The 7,973-nt window shown below is 37.3% G+C and overlaps 1 non-coding gene across 1 annotated transcript; it reads right to left on the minus strand.

The window, feature by feature from the left end:
* Positions 1-3,363: 3,363 nt before the first annotated feature.
* Positions 3,364-3,484, minus strand: LOC131484206 (U6atac minor spliceosomal RNA). The gene has a single exon (XR_009248106.1). It is a non-coding gene; the product is annotated as a U6atac minor spliceosomal RNA (small nuclear RNA).
* Between the last annotated feature and the right edge of the window lie 4,489 nt (positions 3,485-7,973).

Raw genomic sequence — 7,973 nt, forward strand, 5'->3', positions numbered from 1 at the left:
GCACGATGCTTAGTCTTTTTGTTATTTCTGTGAAATCTAAATGCATTGTTTTTCAGTTTTATTACCTAGAAATACCACCTTATGCAGTCTCAAAATATATAATTACAGTAATGCATACATGAACTGCTTTTTATAGGTTACAAAAACAGTGTGCATTCATAACATCCTTCTTAAAATAATTAGGTAAGATATGTAGGATAGATATTGTCTCCATTTTACAAATCAGAAAACATCAACTCATAAAGGCAAAACACCAATATGTAGGTAGAAGCTGTCAGAGTAAAAACTAAAATTTTGTCTTCAGATTCCAACTTCAGAGTTCTTTAAGTTTTTTTCATGTTTATTTATTTGGGGGGGGTGGGTACAGAAAGAGAATCCCAAGCAGGCTCCACACAGACTGTGCAGAGCCCGATGCGGGGTCGATCCCATGAACTGAGAGATCACAACCTGAGCCAAAATCAAGAGTGCAAGGCTTAACCAACTGAGCCATGCAGGTGCCCTCCAATCTTGGAGTTCTTTAGGGGCCCTATAATTCTTGTGTACATAGAGAGAAACATAGAGGATTTGTTTATGTTTAGCTTATGCTTTTTCATTTTTTTCTCTTTTTGAAAGTTTCTAATTTGATAGAGACTCAGTGGACTGTATGCACTAATCAGCTACAAGACTTGAAAGATAATCCTTATTGGCTCTCCTGTTGCCTACTACTCTTCTGAAAGGAAGCTGCTCCTTTTGTAAATTTTGCTTAGGTGCATGACAGCTTTGCCACCTGCGTACTGTTTCGCCTTGGGCAAGTCACAGAGGGGGTAACCCTCTCCAGATATTTGTAAGGATATAATGTGATATCACAGGATGTGACAGAGAAAACACTCAAAAAATGTAAGCTATCAAGAGCATCTTTTTCTTTCATTTCTTTCTCTAATCAGTCCACCCCAATCTTAGTCTTTCATTTTAATCCCAAAAGAGCAAATGACAGGAATACATCAGCTTTTCCTTTTTCTTTATCCTCTTCTACCAGTCATTTGAAATAGTGCAACTTTCAGACATATAGGAAATTTTTCAAAAACATTAACTCAATATTATTGAAGACATCAACTCAACACTGTAAGACAAAACAAACGGCAGTGTCTTATAACTAGCTAACAGCAGCCTCAAATTTAGAGTAATGTAGAAATAAAAAGGCAGCTGCAGCTTTGGCATTTTAAGGTTAACTATTTCTTTCATAAGAGAGAGAGAAAGAGAGAGAGAACTTGCATAAGTGCAAGCAGGGGCAGGGCAGAGGGAGGTAGAAGGAGAGAGAGACTCTTAGGCAAGTTCCATGCCCAGCATTGGGCTCCATGCTGGGCTCTATCTCAGGACTGTGATATCACGACCTGAGCCAAAAATCAAGATCAACTATATATATATATATATATATATATGCACATATATATGTATGTATATATATATATGTTATATTATATTTTATATTATATTATATTATATTATATTATATTATATTATATGTATACACAATACATATAGCCAAAATCATGACCTGAGCCAAAACAAACTATATATAGTTGTTTTTGTTTCTGTTTTTCCTTTATTTATCTTTCTTTCACAGCATAAGTCATGATAAATTTCTCTGCAGTTTTAATTTCTGGAAGAATGCAGAGGAACACCGCTTATATAAAGCACATTGCCTAGTAAAATTCGATCACTTAATCAAAAATAATCTCATGGTTGATAAACATAGAACAGCAAATATTGTAAGTTATTAGAGTAAATTAATTTTTAAAAGTTTTAGAATGTTTATTGATCGGTGTGTACAAACTACAACTAAGTAAATTAAATGGTGGAAAGAGAAGTGAGACAAACTTTCTATTATCTCACTGGTGGTTAGAATTAAAAGGGTAGGATAAGAAAGAAAAAAAATCATGGCAGAGATAATGCAAACCGTAAGAGGAAGCATGCAATAATTGTCAAGGGACTCTTAAAAGGAGAGAAGGTATTCCAAAACTGGGTAAAAGGCAGTAGCCAAGAATACAGACTGGATGTTTGAATTGGGACTGGAAGAAAACAGTTTCAACATAAAAGGTGGTAAAAACTTTTTTAAGAAGACTAGCATGAGACCAGCAGGGAACAAAATCACACTTACATTAATAGGAAATCTTTCTGTTTATTCAGTTTTAAGCCAAAATGGGTGAGAAAGCTTTTTGGAAGTAATGTATGGAGGCCTAGAAAGCCACCTTGGGTATTTAAACTTAATGTCATAGTCGGTAAGGAGCTGCATGATCCAAGCTCTGCTTCTGAAAGACTAATAGACCGAGTGTAATTAAAATAAATTAAAAGGGAGAAAGTTGTGGAAAATCAACGATTGTTTAGATGAAGGTAGTAAGGGTCTGAGATAAAAAGGTGAACACTGGATGCTAAGGAGGTAACAAAGTTGAAAAATAATGAAGTCGCCAAACTTATAGGACTTTAAATTGAAATATAATACACATGTTAAAAAAAGTACATATCTTTGTTTACTCTCAGGTGTATATAAACTACCTTAATTATCACAAACCAGCACCTATATCAAGGAAGAGACCATCCCCAGAAGACCCCACTTTCTATCTCTACCTCTCTCCATTCTACTGCTCTTTCACACCACACATTACTTTCAATTGCTTTCATATTTTACATAAGTGCAATTTTCCATGATATTCCCTCCTGTTTGGCTTCTTTAACTCAACACCATGCTTGTGATATTTATCCAAGTATGTTAGCTTGTTCTCATGGCTGTATGGCATTATACCACATAGATGGACCATAGTTATTTACCCATTCAACTGTTGGCGGGCATTTGGGTGGTTTTCAGTCTGGAGTAATAACATATAATGCTGCCACGGACTTTTGGGTGAACGATTTTTGGCTGGATATACATGTAGGAATTTAATTCCTGGGTCACACACATGTTGCTGTAGTCGATCATACCAACTCCTTTTCTGATAGTTGTAGCGATTAATGCTCACGTACCAGTATATGAATTCCAGTTTTTCCATATCCTTCCCAGTGCTTGGCATTTTCTGTCTTTAACATTCCAGTCATTCTGGTGAGTATACAGTAGTTTGTTCTCATGGGTTTCATTTTGTATTTCCTTAAAATAAATAGTAGAGTTACCATATTTTCTTTTCTTTTTTGCCATTTCAAAGTCCTCTTTTGTGAAGTGATGAGTTTCTTAAGTACTCTTGATAGAATTCCTTTGTCAGATATGTGTGGCAAATAAGTTCTCCCACTCACTGTATTGCCTTTTGACTCTCTTAATTTTGTGTTTTAATGAAGAAAAAAACGTTAATGTTAATGCAGTTCGATATACCACTTGTATCTCCGACAATTTGTGCAACATCATAATGAGAGGCCATGAAGTGCGTAGCAATCCCTTAACCATGAATGTGTTACATTAGTAACTAGGTTCTTCTCATCTTTTTCAAGAGTACTAACCTCTCCTTTCATACAGCACTCATTTAACAAGACTTTACCAGGAAAGGAGAAGACATAAATGATTTCTCCAAGTTGCCCACTCTGGGTGATCTTGAGGTACTATTAACAGAATGAGACAAGTCAGGAATAAATGCCTGGTTAGGGATAAAGACAGTTTTTGATTTGGGATACAATGAGTTTGAGGTATTTATGAGACATTGAAATAGAAATTTCCAGTAGGCCTCAGATTTTCAGGAACAGCGTGATTGTTGAAAGGGTGGAATTGGTTGAAATTACTAAGAGGGAGACTATAGATACAAGAACATGAATGGGAACAGAACCTTAATATATATGTCCAGGTAGTAGTTGGAGGAGGATATCACAAATCTATATCTCTAGTTGCCTGTTAGACGTTACCTAGAAATCTCTTTGTCACCTCACACCCAAGACAGAACAGAACTCATCATACTCCCTCTATTCCTGAGCCCGTTCTTCCCCTTTATTGGAGTTCATATTTCTGACGGGTTGACCCCTGGGTCTTACAGTCACTCAGACACCAAGCTTCAGAGTCAATGGTGACCCCTCATACTTCTTCACCCCTTTGGCTAGTCATTAAGGCCTGTTACTTCTTTCATTCCTTAATCTTACTTTCATTGACATCTCCTTAAACTATTTTAATGGTCTCACTAAACTTTGCCCTTTGTACCCACTTTTTGTTTGCAAAGCATTTTTTTTTTTTAGTTTTTGATTATTGAGCCACGCACTATGCCAAGTGTATTATATGAATATACCCTTTAATTTAATATAATCCCATGAGGAAACTGGGGGCTTAAGGTGTTTAAGTGACTTGCTGATGGTCATACAGAACCAGGGTTCCAACCTACATACATGGGAATCTGAAGTCATCTGTTAACTTGTATCATTGTCTTCCTCCACACAACTACCACATTAATAGTCCTAAAACTTTTTTCATATTTTGCCTCTTCTACATCATTCTTTGACCATGAGATAAAGTCATAAAAGCTCTTTAACTGATCTGCACAGCCGTCTGTGTTATGACTTCCACCCATTTCTCCAAACTTTCATTAATCATCTGTTCTGGTAAAGCTGATGCGATCACATACTCTTCCCCACCCGTGTAATATACAATGTGTCAGAATAGTGTCTTAGCTCACACTGTATCCCTAAAATGGTTATTCGCCATCCCTTGCAATTTTAAATAACTATATGGCATCTCTCTGATGTAAACTGTAGTTACTTAAACAATTAATGCTGGAATTGTGTGTGTGTGTGTGTGTGTGTGTGTGCCTGTCATTCAAATTTTACTTTTTCCTTAAAAAACAAAAAGGTTTTTCATGGCAACTCCCTTTATAAAATAATTGGTGTATATTTTTTTACTACCTTAGAATCTTAGAGTGGAAGATCCTCATGAATCATTTAGTCCAATATTTCAGTTTACAAGTGAAAAAATGAAGACCTGAAATGGTGCTGTGCTCAAAGTTTATCACTTTTTAGCACATGAGCTTAAGGTTCCTAAATTTAGGCCTAATGTTTTTTTCCATTAAACACACTACTTTTTATTTTTTATTCTTAATATATTTTAAAGAAAAATATAGTTTCAAAATTCAAAAGTTTCTGCGAGTCTCATTCTTCCTAAAGTTGACAACAGTCTCAACATTGAACATTGATACTCAGAAGCAACCTCTCTTAACTGCACAACCTCTTTCCTATTTCTGGCTCTAAATGAATGTAAGTGCTTGTCCTTGATTCTTCAACTCAGATACATGGTCTGTGGAATTTTGCCTTACAATATACACGCATTCCTTAAGTCCCTATCTTTTCCATACTTTTATGTCATAATTTTTGTCACTACTAGTATTTCCTGTTTATACGTAATTATTTTTCAGAGCTAGAATTTGCAATTGCCCCTTTTTAATCTGTTTAGTTTGGTTCATGTCTTTCGCTAATTCTTTCACTAAATTACTTGGAGAGTCAAGCACATTAATTACATTCTCATTAATGGCCATGTGGGGTGTTTTGGGTACATATGTTGAGAGTTCAGCTAAGCTACTCCATAGCATTGTTGCCTTATCATCCATTGTATTTGGCCAAACTGCCTTCAGTGACTTTAGGCTGACATTAGCCCCCTCATGCAACTGTGTGCCCCAACATGGCAGTTGTTGTGACTTTGTTAAATTAATATTCATTAAATAGAGCCTCTGAGCATTGCAGTGCAACAACAGACCACATGAGGGATTGAAATATAGATTATTATTCATAGGTCCTGAAGGAAGTACTGGAATTATAGATTATTACTCACAGGACCTCAAGGAAGTACCCAGTACACCACCAGTGGCCAAACTGGAAGTCAAGGCAGAGTGCAGATAGACAGAGTCAGGACCAGGTCCACTGCCTTTATTAGGATCAGTGGGTGGACTGCTTTGAAGTTTTCAGATTAAGCCCAGATTGGTCAATTCAAACCAAAAGAGCAAGACTTTGGTAAGCACCAAGGGGGTCTTGTCTAAGGGGTGCACAAGGAAAGGCTGAGGGGGCAGAGGAGAATGTTTCTCACAAGGATAGAGCAGTTGACTTGTGATTCTGTGGGCTGTTATCTAGGAAGTGGGCTCGAGGGAGTGGTAGTATCAGTTCAAGGCCCCCCCCCCCCCCCAGGCATCTTGGCAACAGGGAACAGATGCTAAGACAAAAATATTATGGAGTAATTTTGTTAAACTCTCCATAGCAGTGCACAGAGTCACAAGCAAATATAAATATAAGCTAACAGCCGTTGTGATCAATAGTCTCTTCTGTTTCCCCAGTGTCTTCCCCTTTTGGCTTACTAATACTCCACTCTTTCGGTTTGAATTAAGCATTCCACCTACAGACCCTATTAAAGGCAGTGCCCCAGGTCCTGTCTTTCTGTCTGCACTCTGCCTTTACCTCCCATGTGGCCCCTGGAGGCATGCCAGGTATTTATGTAAACTTTTTAAGAATTTTTTTTTTAACGTTTATTTATTTTTGGGACAGAGAGAGACAGAGCATGAACGGGGGAGGGGCAGAGAGAGAGGGAGACACAGGATCGGAAGCAGGCTCCGGGCTCTGAGCCATCAGCCCAGAGCCCGACGCGGGGCTCGAACTCACGGACCGTGAGATCGTGACCTGAGCTGAAGTCCGACGCTTAACAGACTGAGCCACCCAGGCGCCCCTGTAAACTTTTTTTTTAATTTTAAAACAGCTTTGGATTTATAGAAAATTGTGAAAATAGTATAGGAAACTTCTGAAACACATACCCAGTTTCCCTATTATTATCTATTAGTATGGTAAATTTGTCACAATTAATAAATCAATATTGATACATTTATTCTTTTTTTAATGTTTTATTATTTATTTTAAGAGAGAGACAGAGCACAAGCGGGGAGGGGCAGAGAGACAGAGAGATACAGAACCCAAAGCAGGTTCCAGGCTCCATGCTGTCAGCACAAAGCCTGACTCAGGGCTCAAACTCACGAACCTTGAGATCATGACCTGAGCCAAAGTTTGACGCTTAGCTGACTGAGCCACCTAGGTGTCCCATTGATACATTTATTCTTAAGTCCACACTTTATTCAGATTTTGTTTAGCTTTCACTTAATACCCTTTTTCTTTTCCAGGATCCCATCCAGGCTACCACATTACATTTAATTTTCATGTCTCCTTAGATTCTTCTTGGCTATAACAATTTGGCAGATATTTATTGTTTATGATGATCTTGACAATTTAGAGGACTGCTGGTCAGATATTTTGTAGAATGCCTCTCAATTGGGATGTGTCTGATATTTTTCTCATGATTAGATTGGGGTTATGGATTTTGAGGAGAAAGTCCAAACAGGTAAGTGTCATTTTCATCACAGCATAGCAAGGGTACATATTATCAACATGACTAATCACTGTTGACATTCATGTCGATCACATGGTTGAGCTAGTGTTTGTCAGTTTTCTCCATGGTAAATTTACTTTTTCCCCCTTTCTGTACTGTACTCTTTAGAAGGGATCCACTATTTTCAGTCCACACTTAAAGAGTAGGGAGTTTAAAACAAACAAGGAGTGGTAAGTTATAGTTCACTTCCTTGAGGGTGGAGTCTCTACATAAGTTATTTAGACTTCCTCTAGATAGGAGATTCATCTACTTGCCTCCATTTATATATATTCAGTCATTTTCAGTCACTATCAGTATAGACTCATGGACATTTACTTTACCCTTTGGGTTATAATCTAATATTACTTTGTTACTCAAATTGTTTCAACTTCAGCCATTGAAAGCTCTTTCAGTTGGCTCCTGCAACCCCCTTTGACACAGAGACACAATGTCCATCATTGAGGGGTTTTTGTTTTTTTTTACATTTAATATTTTTTTTTAACATTGTCTTATTTTTACGCACTACAAGATACACCAGGAACTTCTTGCATATTTCCTATTCCAGTCATAAAATCAGTCATTTCTCCAAGGAGGCTGGGTTCTTTTCATTGGCAAATGTTATTAGAAACCAAGGACT

The sequence above is a fragment of the Neofelis nebulosa genome, chromosome 8, assembly GCF_028018385.1.
Source record: "Neofelis nebulosa isolate mNeoNeb1 chromosome 8, mNeoNeb1.pri, whole genome shotgun sequence".
NCBI classification, from domain to species: Eukaryota; Metazoa; Chordata; class Mammalia; order Carnivora; family Felidae; genus Neofelis; species Neofelis nebulosa.